Source organism: Artemia franciscana, chromosome 15 (assembly GCF_032884065.1).
Source record: "Artemia franciscana chromosome 15, ASM3288406v1, whole genome shotgun sequence".
Classification (NCBI taxonomy): domain Eukaryota; kingdom Metazoa; phylum Arthropoda; class Branchiopoda; order Anostraca; family Artemiidae; genus Artemia; species Artemia franciscana.
In genome coordinates, this window is record NC_088877.1 from 8,938,265 (window position 1) to 8,958,770 (window position 20,506).

Here is a 20,506-nt window from a genome sequence, read left to right on the forward strand (position 1 = left end):
GGATGGCTGGCCCCCAACCCCCCATTGCACTTGCTGGCTGAAGGGCCAAGAAACGGAGATCAGCACCGCCGGTACGGACTGTAAAGTCTAATGCCGTATCCTTTACCTTTTTTTAGTACTTTTACTGATGAGGCTGATTCAAATACCCTTATATTTTCGAGTTTTTTGCTGCTTTTATCAATCTAACCGGTCAAAAACCCCCTTTATTTTCACTGTTCTCGGTACTTTTAATGATTATACCGATTCAAATCCTCTTTCATTTCCTTTATTATTGCTACTTTTACTGATCAATCGGTTAAAACCCGCTTTCATTTCTACTGTTCCTGGTACATTTACTGATAAAACTGATTCAAATCCTGTTTCATGTTCAGTGTCCTGGGTGCTTTTACTGATCAAACCGATTAAAATCTCCTTTATGGTTCTTGGTACTTTTACTGATTCAAACTAACTAATTTTAACTAATTCAAATATCTTTCATTTTCAATGTTTTTGTAACTTTTAGTAATTAAAAGGGTCAAAACCGCCTTTAATTTTCATTGTTCTTGGTATTTTTAATGATCAAATCGATTTAAATCCTCTGTCATTTCCATTTTTATTGCAACTTTTACAGACCAACCGATTAGTTCCCCTTTTGTTTTTACTGTTCTTGGTACTATATGCTGATTATACCGATTCACACCCCCTTTCATTTTCATTTTTTTTGGCTACTTTTATTGATCAAACTGTTTCTACCCCATTGTATTTTTTGTATTTTTGGTGCTTCAGCTGTTTCAAATAGATTCAAATACCCATTTTATTGTCTCTGTTATTGGTACTTTTGGTGTCTAAATCGATTCAAATTATGAATCGATTTTTATCGATTTTTATAAATTATGAATATAATTATTAAATTATGAATCGATTTTTATGAATCAATATTAATTATGATTGATGACTCAGTAGTTGATATTTTTACTGGCCAGACCTATTCAAAGTTGATTTCATTTTCATTGTTGTTAGTACTTTTTGATACCAAATCGATTGAAGACCCCTTTTGTTTCCACGAATCTATGTTCTTTTACTTGCCAACCAGTTAAAACCCCTTTCATTTTTCTTTTTCTTGGTACATTTATCAGTCAATGTGTTTTGATCCAATTTCATTTTCAGTATTCTTGGTACTTTGACTGATCAATTTATTCAAAATTTCATTTAACTGTCTCTTGTCTTGGTACTCTTACTGAATAAATAAATAAAAAAGTTTTTTTAAAACTGAAAGTAAGGAGTGACATTAAAACTTAAAACGAACACAAAATTATTCTGTATATGAAAAGGGCTGTCCTCTCCTCAACTCGCCACTCCTTACGCTAAAATGTGACCCTTGCTCACAACTCTACTTTTTAAAACAATAAAAAACTTTTGTGTTAAGAGTGGTGGCGTTTAGCGTAAAGATGAGAGGACAGCCCTTTTTATAGACAGAATAATTTCTTTTCGTTTTAAGTTTTAATGTTGCTCCTTACTTTTGAGTTAAAAAACCTGTTTTTTATTTAATTTCTGAAAGTTTTGAATTAATGCAGGTTTGGATTTGGCTCTAAAAGTTAAAAAAGAATGTTTAGCGTAAGAGCAAGCTATTGAGGAGAAGCAGCCCCTCTCATATTCGTAATATTTTCTGTTCGTTTTGGGTTTTAATGTTGCTTCAAACTTTTAGTTGATAGAACTTGTTTTACTTACTTGCTGATCGTTTTTAAATGATTTCGAGAAATCAAGTACCCCCTTTATGAAAATTGTCTTCCTCCAAGAAAAATTCGTCCATGAAAAGATCCTACCAAGTAACCAATTCTCCCCCCCCCTCAACCAGAAAAATCTCCCTGAAAACGTCTGTATACTTACTAAAAACCAATGCTTTATGTAAACAATGGGCAAAGTTCACAGTTTGGAGCCTTTCCCCCGGTGATTGTGGGGGATTAAGTCTTCCTCAAAGATATAGTTATCAGATATCCCAACTATGCTGAAAAAAAACGATTATTTCAAAATTTTGATCCAGTGATTTGGATCAAAATTGATCCAAATGAGTGTGGGGGACCTAGCTGCCCTCCTATTTTTTTGGTCAATTAGAAAGATCACTAGAACTTCTAATTTTAGTTCGAGTGAGCACTTTCACAAAAACTTTAGGACAACTGGGTCGATACAATCACCCCTGGAGAAAAAAATAAACATTAATCCGTGATCTTTCTTCTGGCAAAAAATATAAAATTCCACATTTTTGCAGATAGGAGCTTTCATTTGGATTCTATGACTATTTTCAAATAAGACAAATTTTCTCAGGCTTGTAAATTTTTGATGGGCAGTAATAAACTTGATGAAACTTATATTTTCAAAAATAGCATTAAAAACACGTAAAAAACCAATTCTTCTTATGAATCTATTGATATTGGTCACTATTGAGCCGGGTCGCTCCTTACTTACAGTTCGTTTCCACAAACTATTTGATCAAACCTGTTTCAATCCTTTTTCACTTTTACTGCTCTCGATACTTGTACAGATAAAAACAATAAAAAACTTTTGTGTAAAGAGTGGTGGCGTTTAGCGTAAAGATGAGAGGACAGCCCTTTTTATAGACAGAATAATTTCTTTTCGTTTTAAGTTTTAATGTTGCTCCTTACTTTTGAGTTAAAAAACCTGTTTTTTATTTAATTTCTGAAAGTTTTGAATTAATGCAGGTTTGGATTTGGCTCTAAAAGTTAAAAAAGAATGTTTAGCGTAAGAGCAAGCTATTGAGGAGAAGCAGCCCCCCTCATATTCGTAATATTTTCTGTTCGTTTTGGGTTTTAATGTTGCTTCAAACTTTTAGTTGATAGAACTTGTTTTACTTACTTGCTGATCGTTTTTAAATGATTTCGAGAAATCAAGCACCCCCTTTATGAAAATTGTCTTCCTCCAAGAAAAATTCGTCCATGAAAAGATCCTACCAAGTAACCAATTCTCCCCCCCCCCCTCAACCAGAAAAATCTCCCTGAAAACGTCTGTATACTTACTAAAAACCAATGCTTTATGTAAACAATGGGCAAAGTTCACAGTTTGGAGCCTTTCCCCCGGTGATTGTGGGGGATTAAGTCTTCCTCAAAGATATAGTTATCAGATATCCCAACTATGCTAAAAAAAACGATTATTTCAAAATTTTGATCCAGTGATTTGGATCAAAATTGATCCAAATGAGTGTGGGGGACCTAGCTGCCCTCCTATTTTTTTGGTCAATTAGAAAGATCACTAGAACTTCTAATTTTCGTTCGAGTGAGCACTTTCACAAAAACTTTAGGACAACTGGGTCGATACAATCACCCCTGGAGAAAAAAATAAACATTAATCCGTGATCTTTCTTCTGGCAAAAAATATAAAATTCCACATTTTTGCAGATAGGAGCTTTCATTTGGATTCTATGACTATTTTCAAAATAAGACAAATTTTCTCAGGCTTGTAAATTTTTGATGGGCAGTAATAAACTTGATGAAACTTATATTTTCAAAAATAGCATTAAAAACACGTAAAAAACCAATTCTTCTTATGAATCTATTGATATTGGTCACTATTGAGCCGGGTCGCTCCTTACTTACAGTTCGTTTCCACAAACTATTTGATCAAACCTGTTTCAATCCTTTTTCACTTTTACTGCTCTCGATACTTGTACAGATCAAGCTGAATAAAACCTCTTTTCATTTTCTCTGTTCTTGATACTTCCACTTATTAGACCAATTCAAATTTATTTTTATTTTCATTGTTCTTGTACTTTTACTGACCAAACCAATCAAACGCCCTTTTCAATTTCTATGGCTTTTGAGCTTTTACCGATATGTACAAGGAAAACAATAGGCTTTTTTTATTGTTGTGAAAAGTCAATAAAATACCAATATGATGTCAACGTTTTACATATCCAACACCTGTCATGTTAACAGAAAAGTTATAGATGGCGGTATAATTGAATTTAGAGATAGGTTTGGTTTTCTTTATTTCTTGCAACATAAGTGTTTGCAATTGAAATCCGGAGCCCCCTTGAAGGGCAATGGAGCCCTCCGAAGATGATGGAAATTAAGCAATTGCAATATTAAAAATACCAAATAAATTTCATTCAAAATGTTTTGTTACTTGAAATAAGATGAAAAAATATATGATGGTGTATAGTTACCATACAGTCAATATATATATGGTTAACAAAACCAAATGATTACTATATGCCATATTCTAGCCATATTGTGCTAATCATATATATATACCATATGGGAACTCTTGGCTTTATTTCACTAATGCTAGCACCTTCAAGTTCCAACAGCCACTAATATCGTAAAACCACTAAAAACATTCATATCAAATCATATCGTAAAACCGCTCATATCGAATAGACAAATATGTTTTCTAAGAACAAAAATCAATATTCACAATGTTATCGTTCTGAACTCTTGCTCTTAACAAGTATGATTTGCCATATAAAAACATTGACAATTGCTACAGTGTGACGTAACAACCACCTGTGCATGAATTGTACTATGAAAACATTGTGCCTGTGTATCAAAACCTATTTCTGCTAACCTACTTTTAGTTAGCTCGAAACCATTATGGATTTCCGTATTTAAACAATAGCACTTTTTTGAACCAAAGACAGTGAGACGTAACATCTATCTGTGTGTATAGCGTCAAATGTAAGTAATGTACCAGTATGCCAAAACCGCTTACCACTAACCCTATTTTAGTTAACTTTTAACCATTATGAACTTCCATATGTAAGCAATAGCATTTGCTAAATTTTGACGTAACAGCCACCTGTGAGTGAAGCGTAAAATGTAACACTCTAGCTTAAGTCCGGTAATCGCATTGGGAAAACCTGCATTTTCGAAACCATTACTTGACAAGAAAATAGACTGCCGTTGCGTTACGAAGGCATTTGGAATAAAAAAAAAGCGTTGTTGACCCTCAAAGCTACGTCAATGATAAAGTCGTCTGAATTTACATATGTAAACATTAGAATAATGTCTTGGAGAATGTCCTTAGGAACGGCACCTCCCGGAGGTCTTGTGAAATTTTGAGAGGGTACTAAGATACTTATTTACATGCGAGGGTCTCTTGGAGAAAAAGTGTCTTGAAAAATGTCTTGCAGAAAAAAAAAATCTTAAAAAAGAACACATCTTGAAACGTCTTGGAAAAACATCTTGAAGAAAAAAAATCTGGAAAATGCTTTGAAATGTATTTAATAGTTTCTTGAACAAAAATGTCTTGAAGAAAATGATCTTGAAGTAAAAAATCTTAAAAAACATCTTGAGAATGCTTTGATGAAAAATGTCTTGAAAAACATCTCGAAGAAAAAAAATCTTGAAAAACGTCTTGGAAAAATATTTTGAGGACAAAGGTCTTGTAGAAAAAAATCTTGAAAAAACTTCTTGAAGAAAAATGTTTTGAAAGGCATCTTTAAACATCTTGAACAATATCTTGAAAAAAAATTTCCTGAATAAAGTCTAATGTCTAGCAAAAACCTATGTCATCTGCATTTAAATTGGGAAAAACCCCAATCATCTACATTTCGATTTACCTATCTAAACATTAGACTAACGTCTTGAAGAATGCCCTGTGGAAAGGTGCCTCCTGGAAGCATTACGAATTTTGAGGGCTATCGAGATTCTTTTTTTACATATGGAGGTTCCTCACTTGAATATCGTCTTGAAAAATGCCTTGAGGATTTTCCCAACCTGACCCGTAGGTTTTTAGACATTTAAATTTGCGTAAAAACTTACGTGATCTACATTAAAATTTGCATAAGCAAACAATAATATCTCCTAAACTATGACTTAACAAGCAACTGTGTGCAATATACCGTTAAACTTCATTATGATCTTAAACTCCTATAGAAGAAATGAGTAGTGGCTATAGGTTTTCTTGGACGTAGAGATACCTTCAACTGGTACTTCATTGCTTATTTTACATTTTTTACTGTCATTTTTGCCTGATTTGGGAAAATTGGTTCCCACTTACCTCCCCCTCCTGGATTTTGACAAAATTACGACACTGGTTTTATTTCCTCCATCCCATAAAGGTGTGAATTAGCTGGTGACTGGGTTGATGCTACTCACTATACCAAACCCAAAATTCACAATAAAAGGAGGATTGTATTACTAATCAAACCTGTTTAAAAGTATAATAATCAATACTGTTACAACACCCTTCTATAGTTTTTTTTTTCAGCTGTAATTTATGACCGTGTAAAGCATTGGTTTCTGCCCAATACTTTTCAAATTTTTCTTCGAATCCTTTCTAACTTTTTTGTGTTCCTAGAGCTGAGGCCCAAATTTAAAGAAGCTCCCCACTCCCAATACATATATTAAAAAGAAATTATAATATCTAACCAAGTACAAGGAAAAAATCAAAATCTGGTCTTAAAATGGGATTTGGATAAAGTCTTACTTGAATGCAGCAATTATTGACTTTGCCTTGCACGAAAAGATACACGCAAGCACGGCCGCCAGTGACAGAAATTAGTTGCAATTGTGGCTTTGCCAACTCTTGTCTTTCGTCCCAATTAGCTTAGCTTGCTCAAACAGGTAATATAAGCTAGAAATTCATTTCGAAGCAAGAAGCATATTTTTAGCTTCTAATCAGTGCTAGTTAAAACTTATTCTTAGGCCTTGGGTTGAGTTCAGTGAAACTAGGCTTCATTTAAATATTGGTGATTTACATAAGGGTTATGTCAAAAGAAATTTAATTTAAGCAGGGTAAAGCAGAATCATAGTTTATACAAATGTGGTTGAGTTGTAAAATGGATTAGTCAGGCAAAATGGGGGTTTTAGGGTTTAGCTGCATAGGAGTCTAGCTACAAAAGGGTTCAGTTAAATGGGGTTACGCTGCATGATAACTGAGTAAATTGGTTAAGTTTATGAAGTGAATGCATCACCCAGTTTTCTTTTACTTTTTAGATTCACATAAAAAATGTTTTCTTTTAAATAGAGGCTTTGAAGTAAAGTCAGCCAAAGGGTGGGCGTCCTTCCCATGACCCCTCAAACTATTGTCATACCTCCCCCCGGTGGGGAATGTGCCCCCAGTTGGGAATCACAGTACACTAGCCTCAATCCCAAAGACAAAATTTCAAACTGGATTTCATGGTAGAATAAAAAGGGAGGAGCAGAGTAGTTTTTTCAGAAGTTAGAATAGCTGATGTTCTTATTTTTATTTTAAAGGTACTCATAGATCTAAGCTGCTGTGGTAGACGGCAGACGGTAGACGGTAGATGGTAACTTTTTGAAGCTTCCAGTATATTGTTTGGTGATTTGGTGAGACTTATTTTGCTGCTAAGTAGGATTTTTGCTCCTTTTATATAAGCGCTTTTGCTCCTTTTGTTGACCGACCATTTACCACTTGTCTGTAATTTGACCAACTGTTTGTATATGTACAATAAACTTTATATTTCAATAAATTGTTTCAAAGAAACTTCAGCAATAAATAGAAAAACCAAAAGTTGCAATTTTTAACAAGATGGACTCTAGGGAAACACGGCTCATATTGCTATGTTAATAAGAGGCTTCATGTAATGCTAGAATCAAAATAATCTTCGTTTCTGTCTACGCAACAAAGGAAATTGACAGAAACCTTACTTTCATGCTAGAAAGTAGCAATGTTTTCTCACTTCTGATTAAAAGTATTGTGGAAGTGATACAAATTGATTTACACAAAGAATTTTTGATGTGAAATTGCTAACAATACTTCAAAATTGCTGTAAATTTTGGGAAAGAAAACTATATATTAAATATATATATATATATATATATATATATATATATATATATATATATATATATATATATATATATATATATATATATATATATAGAAAGTAGCAATGTTTTCTCAAGTATATATATATAATATAAGTATATATATATGTAAGTATATATATATATATATATATATATATATATATATATATATATATATATATATATATATATATATATATATATATATATATATATATATATAGAAAGTAGCAATGTTTTCTCACTTCTGATTAAAAGTATCGTGGAAGTGATACAAATTGATTTACACAAGGAATTTTTGATGTGAAATTGCTAACAATACTTCAAAATTGCTGTAAATTTTGGGAAAGAAAACTATATATTAAATATATATATACTTTTTCTTTTTTTTTTATGTGTTTGTGCTGTTGCATTGGTGATTTCTCTTTTCATGATATATATATATACATATATATATATATATATATATATATATATATATATATGTATATATATATATATATATATATATATATATATATATATATACATATAACGAAAATATATATAACGAAAATATATATATATATATATATATATATATATATATATATATATATATATATATATATATATATATATATATATATATATATATATATATATGTATGTATGTATATCAACAACAATAGTAGTAATAGTATTGGGGTGCAAATATGCCTTTTGGTCAGGTGATATTCCCCCTTCAGGCTTTTCCAAAAATTTCAACTTAATTCCCCAATAAATTCTTGAGCTACGTTCTTTTGACAATATATTAGCACATGGTTCTTGTTGATTCAGTTCAAATTTCATTGTTGATTCAGTTCAAGTAGTAGTAGTGCTGGTAATAGTTTTACTAGTAGTGGTAGCATAAAAACATTACCTTTTTGATAATCTCCCTTATCACTTCTTGAAAGTTCCAAATTCATATACTCAGTCATTCCTGAGTTACATTCTTTTGACAATCCGTATGCACATATATTGTTTCAATTCAGCTCAACATTCACCTCAATATTTTCTGAAAGGCTCGCCTCAATGCTTTTCTTCTTCTTAGGAGGTAAAGTTCAAACATGCATGGCTTCCTAAATAACATATATTATATGTAAGTAATGAATGAAGTTGCCTATGTTGCAGCTCTTGCCCTGAGGATTTAGGGGAGGTTGACATCCCCATAGGCATACTGGACCTTACAACAATGGTGAACAAAATAGCTCTCTCAAAAATTTTTGATTGGATTTGATTTGGAGAAAGAAGAGCTTGGGGGGCTAGTTGCTCTCAATCACTTTTGGCTAAAGAATTTTATATTTCCAATTAAATGAGCTTCCTGTAGCGTTGACATGACTATCACTTCCATAAGAATACCCCCGCTTCATAACCTACAACCCTTGCTCCAAACTCAGGTTGGGAGGAGGTGTATCAGCCCAAAAAGGCCTTGTTTTGTGATCTTTTGACTATTTATTGAGCAAATGGCAATCTTAGAAGTGTCAATCAGATTCATTTGGTGAAAATAGGACGTGAGTAGGGGGGTTAGTTTCCCCAAAATAACTTTGAATCTTAAAAAGAACACTAGAGCTTGTGATTTACAATCCAAGGAGCACCCTATGAAAATTATACGACCCCCTTTCTACAAAAATTGTATTTATCCCTGGGAATAACTTACAGCCCTTGCCTTAAAGGAAGGAGGTGGGCTGTCATCCTTAAAGACATAATTACTGGACCTTTCATCAACTCTGATCTGAAGCTGTATAAAAATTGTGATTGGATATGTGAGGCAGAATGAGGATTGTTCGGAGGACTAGTTGACCTCCAATCACTTTAGACTATTCGAAACGACACTAAAATTTCCCACTCCAACTAAACCCATGGGGTAAAATTTAACACCCTAACCCTAATTATATCTGGGGGATGGTCATCCTCAAAGACGTGACTATTGGACGTGGGTGCAGTCTGGCGGCTCTCCAATAGCTTTTGACTATTCAAAAGGGACCCCCCACCCCCCTAAGCAAAATGTTTGAGCTACGCTCCTGACTGCTATTACAACTATAACTCAGGGTATAAAGATGAAATTTTCAGAGAATATTTAAAAAAAATGTTGTACGGATGACAGCCTGCCATCTGTACGCAGGTGGTCAAGGGGGAATATCAGTAATATCTAAGGAAAAGTTTCCTATGTGACATTAAAACTTACAACGCTTGTTGTGAAGGATGTTGAACTAACCAATAAATTATATTTGTATCTTATTACTACTGCATCTACTCCTAAAACTACTACTAATTCTACTATTATTGTTACTACTACTTCTATCACGGGTATTAAAGCTAAGACTATTACTACTAACTTTACTCCTGTCGCTACCGCTGTAGGTACTGGTGCTACCACTACTACTGATAAACTTAAGGATATTAAGGCTAAAATTTTAGGCAAGTTTGTAACTGTATTGAAACAAATCGAAACACAATATACCAATATACGTTGTCAAGAGGACGTACCAACAATGCTTTACAACCGGTTGATGATATTAAGTTAAAAATTTCATCGTGTTTGGAAGGGAATATCAAAAAGATGCTATTTGCATACTACTACAAATGCTACTACTGCTACAATAACTATTGCACAAGCTACGGGTATTAAGGTGAATTTTTCAAGGAATTTTTAGGCCTACACTAAACTAAATCTAAAGGAACTCTGATCATGTAGATTGTCAATCCGGTGAAAAAGGAATATCCCAATGACCTTTCACATTGTCAAACTAAACCTTTTAGGGTAAGTTGTGGGGGATTTGAACTAGCCAGAAAAAACTCTGTGTGTAATTTTGACATTACTTCTACGGTTACTGTAACTAATGACACTAACTCCATTAAGATGAAATGTTTAGGGAGAGTTTAGACTAAACAAAAAACCATAGGCGTGCAAGTATTAAAAGGGCATATAAGCAATATAATAGGCAGTGCTGCTCTATCATAGCAAGTAATATCATTGATCAGACAGTTCGTGGTAAGGAATTACAAGGAGCGACCCGGCTCAATAGTAAACGAAACTCTAAAAAACGGAATTTTGCTGCTAAAAGATACATCAAAAGAATTGAATTTTCATGCTGATTTTAAATATATAAGTTTCATCAAATTTAGTCTTTGTCATCAAAAGCCACGAGCCTGAGAAAATTTACCTTATTTTGGAAAATAGGAGGAAAGATCCCCTAAAAGTAGAATTTCATCTGCATCATATAATCTTAACGAAAATCACACCATCGCATTCAGCGGATCCGAGAGCCCTATACCAAAAATTTCAAGCTTCTATCCACAAAAATGTAGAATTTGCATTTTTTGCCAGAAGACAAATCACGGGTGAGTGTTTATTTGTTTGTTTTTTCCCCAGGGGTCATCGTATCGACCAAGTGGTCCTAGAATGCCTTAAGAGGGCTCATCCCAACGGAAATGAAAAGTTGTAATGCCCTTTTTAAGTGACCAAACAAGTTGGAGGGCACCTAGGCCCCCTCCCACGCTCATTTTTTCCCAAGGTCAACGGATCAAAATTTTGAGATAGCAATTTTTTCCGCATAGTCGAAAACCATAATAACTACGTTTTTGGGGATGACTTACTCCCCCACAGTCCCTAGGGGAGGGGCTTCAAGTTACAAACTTTGACCAGTGTTTACATACAGTAATGGTTTTTGGGAAGTGTACAGACGTTTTCAGAAGGATTTTTTGGTTTGGGGTGGGGTTGAGGAGAGGGGGTCATTTGAGAGGAATTTTCCTTGGAGGAATATGTCACGGGAGAAGAGAAATTCAATGAAAAGGGAGCGGGATTTTCTAGCATTACTATAAAAAAATGAAAAAATAAACATGAAAAAGTTTTTTCAATCGAAAGTAAGGAGTAGCATTAAAACTTAAAACGAACAGAGATTATTACGCATATGAGGGATTCTAAAAATAGCTTAGCATAAAGAGCGAGGTATTTAGGAGGAGATAAATACCTCGCTCCTTATGCCAAAGTATTTTCAGTAATTTCAACTATTTATTCTACGGCCTTTCTGATTCAGGGGTCAGTCTTATAGAATTGGGACAAAACTTAAGATTTTGTGTAAAAAGTGAGGTATTAACGAGGGGACTAAACCACTCATATACATCATACACAGAAAAGTTTGTTACGTAAGTTAATTCTTAAGTTACGTATATTTTTTACTAATAAAAACATTCCTTAAAAATTAAAGGTGCTAGTTGCCTTTTTAAGTAACCAAAAAAATTGAAGTTCAACTATGCCTCCTTCCCCACCCCTTATTTCTCAAAATCGCCTAATCAAAACTAAGAGAAAGCCATGTAGCCAAAAAAAATTAATATGCAAATTTCATTTTAATATTTATGTGCGGAGAGCCGAAATCAAACATGCATTAATTCAAAAATGTTCAGAAATTAAATAAAAGAATTAGTTTTTTTAACTGAAAGTACGGAGTGACATTAAAACTTGAAACGAACAGAAATTACTCCGTAGTCTCCTCCGCAATCCCTCGCTCTTTACGCTAAAGTTTGACTCTTTGCCACAATTCAACTTTTTAAAGCAATTAAATACTTTAGCGTAAAGAGCGAGGGATTGCAGATGGACAACCCATTTCATATACGGAGTAATTTCTGTTCGTTTTAAGTTTTAATGTCGCTCCTTACTTTCAGTTAAAAAAAAAACTATTTTTTTTATTTAATATCTTAAAGTAGGTAACTTGATTGGAAATTAATAGGAGGTTGCTATCCTCAAAGACATAATTTTCGGACTTTCCAATTACATTGAAAAATATGCCTATCTCAAAATTATGATTGGACGCGTTTCATTAAATCCTAGGAGAGGAACAGTGTTAGTTGCCCTCTAATCACTTTTCACTATGAAAAATGGGACTAACCCTTACGATTTCAAATCAAATGAGCCCTTTTTGAAGTTTATATGACAAAAATTGCCCTCTCGAAATTTCTATCAGATACAATTTGGGAAAATAAAAGGTGAGTAGGGGGAGGGTAGCCACCCTCCTATCCTCATGAATCTCAAGAAGGGCACTAACATTTCTGATTAGAAATCCAAGGAGAATCCTGCGAAGTTTATACGATCACCCTTTATATTTAAACCCTGTATGCCCCAAAGGTATAACTTACAACCCTTGCCATGAGGTATTTCTTTTTTTTGGGGGGGGATTCTTCCTCAAAAGTATAATTTCAGGAATTTTCAATTACGTTGACCAGAATGGCTGTTTAAAAATTTTGATTGAATGTGTTTGGGGAAATGGTAGGGGTGGGAGGAAGGTTAGTTAACATCCAATTACTCTCGACCATAAAAAGGGCACTAACCCTTTCAATTTCCAATTGAATGAGCTCTTTTCGAAGTTTAAACGACTACAAATGTCCATCTTAAAATTTCTGTCAAGTGTATTTCGGGATAATACGAGGTGTGTGAGGGGAGATCCACATTCGATACGTTTGAGGAAATGGTAACGGAGAGAGGGGCTTTAGTTGCCCTCCAAGCACTTTCGACTATTAAAAGGTACTAGCCCTTTCAATTTCTAGTCGAATGACAACTTTTTGATGTTTTTACGACCATTCTAAACTAAAAGATTATATCAAAATGTTGCTTACATATATTTTAGGAAATGATGTGTGCGAGAGGGGTTAGTTGTCCTCCAATCACTTTCCACTATCAAAAAGGGCGCTATTCCTTTCAATTTTCTGTTGAATGAGCTCTTTTCGAAATTTCTAAGACAACAAGTATCCATCTCAAAATTTCTATCAGATGGATCTCGGGGAAATACGAGATGTGGGTGGATCCACCCTCCAATTACTTTAAATCTTATAAAGGTCACAAGAATTTCTAATTAAACATCCCATGAGCCCTCCCCCCTCTGAAGTCTATACGATCACCCTTTCTATACATAAGTTATTTGCCCCCAGGTCAAAACTTACAACCCTTTCCCTGGAGGCTCTGGGATGGAGGATCGTCATCCTTAAAGACATAATTTCTAGACCTTTCAATTACGTTTAGCAATATGATTATCTCAAAATTTTGTTTGGATACGTTTGTGGAAATGATGGACATGACAGAGGGCTTAGTTGTCCTCTAATCAATTTCGACTATTAAAAAGAACAATAGCCCTTTCAATTTCCAATCGAATGATCTCTTTTGAAAGTTTCTAAGACAAAAGATGACTATCTCAAATTTCTTTCAGATGCTTTTCGGGAAAATACAAGGTATAGGGAGGGGGTAGGTATCAATCCTTGGATCATTCTAAATCTTAAAAGATTAAATGAGCCCGTCAGAACACCTGATTTCAAACCAATTGAGCCCATTTCAGAGTTTTTACAATCAATTTTTCTATATATACCTTATTTGTTACCCAGGGCCTAACTTACGACCCTTGCCCTGAGGGCCATGGGGAGAGTTATCTTCCTCAAAGCCAAATTTTCGGAAAGTTTCAACTACATTGAACAAAATGCCAATCTAAAATTTTTTATTGAATGTGTTAGGGAAAATGGTGGCCGTGGGAGGCGGTTAGTTGCCTTCCATTCACTTTTGACTATTAAAAAGGGTACTAACCCTTTAAACGCCCAATCGAATGAGCCTTTTCAATGCTTCTATGACAACAAATGCCTATCTCAAAATTTATATCAGATACAATTCGGGAAATTACAGGGTGTTATGGGGGGAGGGATATCCACCCTCTGATCACTCTGAATCTCAAAGAGAGCAGTGATACTTCTTATTAGCAATCCAATGAGGCCCCCTGAAATTTATATGATCACTCTTATTACATAAACCTTATATGCCCCTAGGGCATAACTTACAACCCTTCCCCTGAAGGCTCTAGGAGGGTTGTAATCCTCAAACACCTAATTTAAGGACCTTTCAATAATTTTGAAAAAAATTTTTATCTCAAAGTTTGGATTGGATTTGTTCAGGGAAGTGGTGGGAATGGGAGGGGTTTGTCCTCAATCACTTTCAACCATTTAAAAGGGCACTATCCCTTTCAATTTACAATCGAATGAGCTCTTTTCGAAGTTTCATCGACAACAAATGACAATCTCAAAATTTCTATTACATGCATTTCTGGAAAATACGAGGTGTAGGGGGGGTATACACCCTCCGATCATCCTGGGGACGGGGGGTAGTATCCACCCTTCGGTAACTCTGCATCTTAAAAAGGGTACTAGAACTTATTTACCAGTCCTAGGATTACAAATCCAGTACGTCCCCTTCAAAAAATACAGTCACTCTTCTGTTATATATTTTATATACCCCAAGGCCATACTTTCAATGCCTTTTTCAAAATTTTCATTGGATTCGATTGACGGCTCTGGAGGGGGAGGGTTGTCATCCTCAAAGATATGAATTCCTGAATAAAATGAGTATCTCGAAATTATGATTAGATGAGTTTGGGGAAATAATGGGCGTGAGAGGGGGGTGGGTAATTTCCCTTCAATTAAAAATACTATTAAAAAGGGTGCTAGTCCTTTCAATATCCAATCGATTAAGCTCTTTTTGAAGTTTCTAAGACAAAAAATGACCATCTCAAAATTTCTATCACATGCATCTTGAGAAAATACGAGGTTTGGGGGGATCTGCCCTCCTATCACTCTGAATCTTAGAAAGGGAACACGAACTTCTGACTAAATATCCAATAAACCCCCTCTGAAGATTATACTATCAGCCTTTCTATATAAACTTATTTGCCCCCAGGGAATAACTTACAACTCTTTCTCTAAGAGCTCTGAAGGGGGGGGGGGGGTCATCCTTAAAGAAACAATTTTCAGACCTTTCAATTACTTTGAAAAAAATGGCTATCTCAAATTTTTTCGGGATACTTTTGTGGAAATGATGGATGCGAGAGGGGGGCTTAGTAGTCCTCCGATCGTTTTCGACTATTAAAAAGAGCACTAATCCTTTCAATTTCCAACTGGAAGAACTCTTTCCGAAGTTTCTAAGACAACAAATTTCCATCTCGAAATTTCTGTCAGACGCATTTTGGGATTATACGAGTTTTAGGGGGGGAGGTCAACCCTCCGATCAATCCAAATCTTAAAAAGAGCATTAGAGCATCTGATTTCAAATCAAATTAGCCCATATCAGAGTTTTTACAATCAACTTTTCTATATTTTAAATTTAAAAAAACAAGTTTTTTTTACTGCAAGCAAGGAGTGACATTAAAACTTAAAACAAACAGAAATTATTCCGTTTATTAAAGAGGTTGTCCCCTCCTTAACGTCCCGCTCTTTACGCTAAAGTTTGACTCTTTCTGACAACTCTACTTTTAAAAAAAACAAAAAACTTATTCTGAGGTCTGGAGAGGGTTTTTATTCTCAAGGAATTTCTTGTTCTCTCAACTACGTCAAACAAAAATAGTTATCTCAAAATTTTGATTGAATGTATTTTGGGAAGTGTTGGGCGTTGAAAAGGGGTCAGTTGCCCTCCAATCTCTTTCGAATATTAAAAAGAGCACTGGCCCTTTCAATTTCCAATCGAATGAGCTCTCTTTGAAGCTTCTACGAGAACAAATGACCATCTCCAAATCTCTATCAGATACATTTCGGGAAAATATGAGGTGGGGGATGGGTCAACCCACTGATCACTCTGAGTCATAAAAATGGCACTAGAACATCTTAGTTCTAGTTAAATGAACCCATTCCAGAGTTCTTACGATCACTCTTTCTATATAAACCTTTGGGGGGGGGGTAGTCATGTCCAATGACATAATTTCCGGAATTTTCAGTTACATAGAACAAAATATCTATCTCAAAATTTTGATCGCAAATTTTTGGGGAAATGATGGTATTGAAAGGGGGGTTAGTTACCCTCCAATTACTTTTGACTCTTAAAAAGGTCACTAACTCTTTCAATTTCCAAGCAAATGAGCTCTTTTCGAAGTTATTACGAAAACAAAAGGCCATCTCAAAATTTCTTACTGATGCAATTCGAGAAAATACGAAGTGTGTGAAGGGTGGGATAGCCACCCTCTGATCACTCTGAATCTCAAAAAGGGCACTAACGCTTCTGGTTAGCAATCCAATGAGCCTCATCCAAAGTTAGACGATCACCTTTTCTATATAAACCTCATATGCCCCCAGGACAGAACTTACAACCATTAGGCTGAGGGCTTTAGGGGGGCTGTCATCTTCAAATCCATAGTTTCTAGTCATTTCAACTACGTTGAACAAAATTGCTATCTAAAAATTTTGATCGGACGTGTTTGGGGAAATAGTGGGCGTGGGAGCGTACCCTATAATCATTTTCAACTAGTAAAAAGGTCACTAGCCCTTGAAATTTCCAAAGAAATGAGCTCTTTTCGAAATTTCTACGACAGCTCCTTCGATACAAAGTGGCCGGGTCTAAAAAAAGAAAATAATACATTGCACAACTATAGAAGAGAGAATAATGAGGACTTTTTTCCCAAGACAGTGAACCAACAAAACCTATTTGAATATTTCGGCCCTATATCTAAGGGCCGTTTTCAGCAAAGAAAATAATAAACAATAAAACACTTACAATAGAACCTTTTGGTTAAAAATACATTCTTTTTTTTATAAGATACTTCTTAACGAAAAGTTCAGCCAAGTCTGTGTGATAAAAGCTAAAATTTTACAAGCTAAAAAGGTTCATTCATTGAACTAATGTATTTATTAAAAATCGGAATAATTTCTTATTGCGATATTTGCCTTCTCTGCAGCTAATACAGTTAGTTCAATGAATGAACCTTTTTAGCTTGTAAAATTTTAGCTTTCATCACACAGTCTTGGCTGAACTTCTCGTTAAGAAGTATCTTATAAAAAAAAAGAATGGATTTTTAACCGAAAAGTTTTATTGTAAGTGTTTTATTGTTTATTATTTTCTTTGCTGAAAACGGCCCTTAGATATAGGGCCGAAATATTCAAATAGGTTTTGTTGGTTCACTGTCTTGGAAAAAAAAGTCCTCATTATTCTCTCTAATGTAGTTGTATTATGGAAAGGCAGTGTGGTCTTCGTCATTATTTATAATACATTGTGCCCAAAATACTCTTTACTTAGGTAGCGGTAATGTGCTGCCTATGATACTACCGAGGTAATTGAAGCTGTTCACCTGATCAATCTTTTATTCCCCATCGTCACATTTCATCTTCATTTATGCCTAGCCTTAGTGAGTTTTTCTTCTTAACTTGTATTTTCAAGCCTCTTCTAGAGCCTTGAACTGGCAAAACCTCTATAAGTTCATTCATTTTGCTCACGCTTTCATCTAGGATACTTAAATCTTCAGTATAATCTAAGTCCGGAAGACTTTTTCCTCCTCATTTCATTCTGTGGTGTTCCATTGCCTTTTGTGCGCTATTTAAGACAAAATCCATCAAAATGATCCATATAAAGGAGGATAGTTATTCTCCTATATAGCACCAATCCCTTTAATGTATTTATCTGATATTAAACAGTTCGTGGTAACGAACTGTAGTAAGGAGCGACCTGGCTCAATAGTAACCGAAACTGTAAAAATGGAATTTTAATACCAATAGTTACATCAAAAGAATTGCATTATAATGCTGATTTTAAATATACAAGTTTCATCTAGATCAGTTATACCCATCAAAAGTTACGAGCCTGAGAAATTTACCTCATTTTAGAAAATAGGGGAAAACACCCCCTAAAAGTCGTACAATTTTAACAAAAATCACACCATCAGATTCAGCGTCTCAGAGAACTTTATTGTAGAAGTTTCAAGCTCTTATCTACAAAAATGTGGAATTTAGCATTTTTTGCCAGAAGACAGATCACGGATGCGTGTTTATTTGTTTGTTTTTTTGTTGTTTTTTTTTGTTTTTTTTTTTCCCAGGGCTGATTGTATCGAATGAGTGGTCCTAGAATATTGCAAGAGGACTCATTCTAATGGAAATTAAATGTTCTAGTGCCCTTTCTAAGTGACCAAAAAAATGGAGGGCACCTAGGCCCCCCTCCCACCCTCATCTTTTCCCCAAAGTCACCAGATCAAAATTCAGACATAGCCATTTTATTCACCATAGTCGAAAAACCTAATAACTATGTCTTTAGGGACGACTGACTCCCCCGCAGTCCCCGTGGGAGGGGCTGCAAGTTGAAAACTTTAACCTGTATTTACATAGCAATGGTTACTGGGAAGTGTACAGACGTTTTCAGGGGGATTTTTTGGTTTAGGGGGAAAGTTGAGAGGGGATTGCATGGTAGGATATTTCCATGGTGAGACTTCTCATGGGGGAAGATAATTTCAATGAAGGGGGCGCAGCATTTTCTAGCTTTATTTGAAAAAAATGAAAAAATAAATATGAAAAGTTTTCTCTACTGAAAGTAAGGAGCAGCATTAAAACTTAAAACGAACAAAAATCATTACTCATATGAGGGTTTTACCTCCTCGTTATACCTCACTCTTTACGCTAAAGTATTTTTAGTAATTTCAACTATTTATTCTACGGCCTTTGTGATTCAGAGGTCATTCTTAAGGAATTGGGACACAATCTAAGCTTTAGTGTAAAGAGCGAAATATCGACGAGGGTTGAACCCCCTCATATACGCAATAAAAATATACGAATATAGAAGTTCGTTACATAAGTTAATTCGTAAGTTACGAATATTTTTTACCAATGAAAAAGTTTGTAAAAAATTAAAAGTTCTAGTTGCTTTTTTAAGTAATCAAAAACTTGGAGGGCAGCTAGGCCTCCTCCTTCACTTCTTTTTTCTCAAAATCTTCCGATTAATTGCAATTAATTAGTATGCAAATTTCGTTTTAATTATTTATGTGCGGAGAGCCAAGATCAAAACATGCATTAATTCAAAAACGTCCAGAAATAAAATACAAAAAATAAGTTTTTTTTAACGGAAAGTAAGGAGCGACATTAAAACTTAAAACGAACAGAAATTATTTCGTATATGAAAGGGGCTTTTCCTCCGCAACGCCTTCGCTATGTGTTGTTTATTGTTATTGTTATTTTTTGGCTGGGTTTGGTTTGTTTTAGACCGGGGCGGTCTAAAACCGCCCCTTTCTACAATCACATCCAATCAAAATTTTGAGATAAACTTGCTGTTCAACGTAGTCGAAAGGTCTAGAAATTATGTCTTTGAGAATGGCGATTCCCCACAGCCCTCAGGGCAAAGGTTGGAAGCTACCTCCAGGGAGCATATGAAGGCTTTGCCGGAGAAACTTCAAATAGGGATCATTCAGTTGAAAATTATACAACTAGTGCCCTTATTAGTCAAAAGTGATCGGAGGGTGAATTCCCCCCCCCCCCCCAGGGCGATCATTTTCCCGAACACTTCCAATAAAAATTTTGAGGTACCAATTTTGTTCAGCATGCTTGAAAGTTCCGAAAATTAGGTCTTTAAGGATGATAAATCCCTCTCAAGCCTTTAGGGCAAGGATCCTGAGGGCTTATAAGGTTTCTATAGAAAGCATGGTCTTATAAATTTCGGAGGGGCTCATTAGATTGGCAATCAAAAGCTCTAGTGCCATTTTTAAGAGCCAAAGTGATCGGAGGGTAGCTACCATATACTCGCACACATGCATCGTATTATCCCGAAATGCGTTTTATTCAAAATAGTGATTTGAGAGTAGCTGTCCCTCCCCCACGCTCATCATTTCCCCAAAGACATCCAATCAAAATTCAGAAATAGCAATTTTTAGTTGTAATTGCAGGGTCGGGTATTTACGTGTTTGAGGAAGACACCCCACGGCTCTCAGGACAAGGATTGTAAATTATGACCC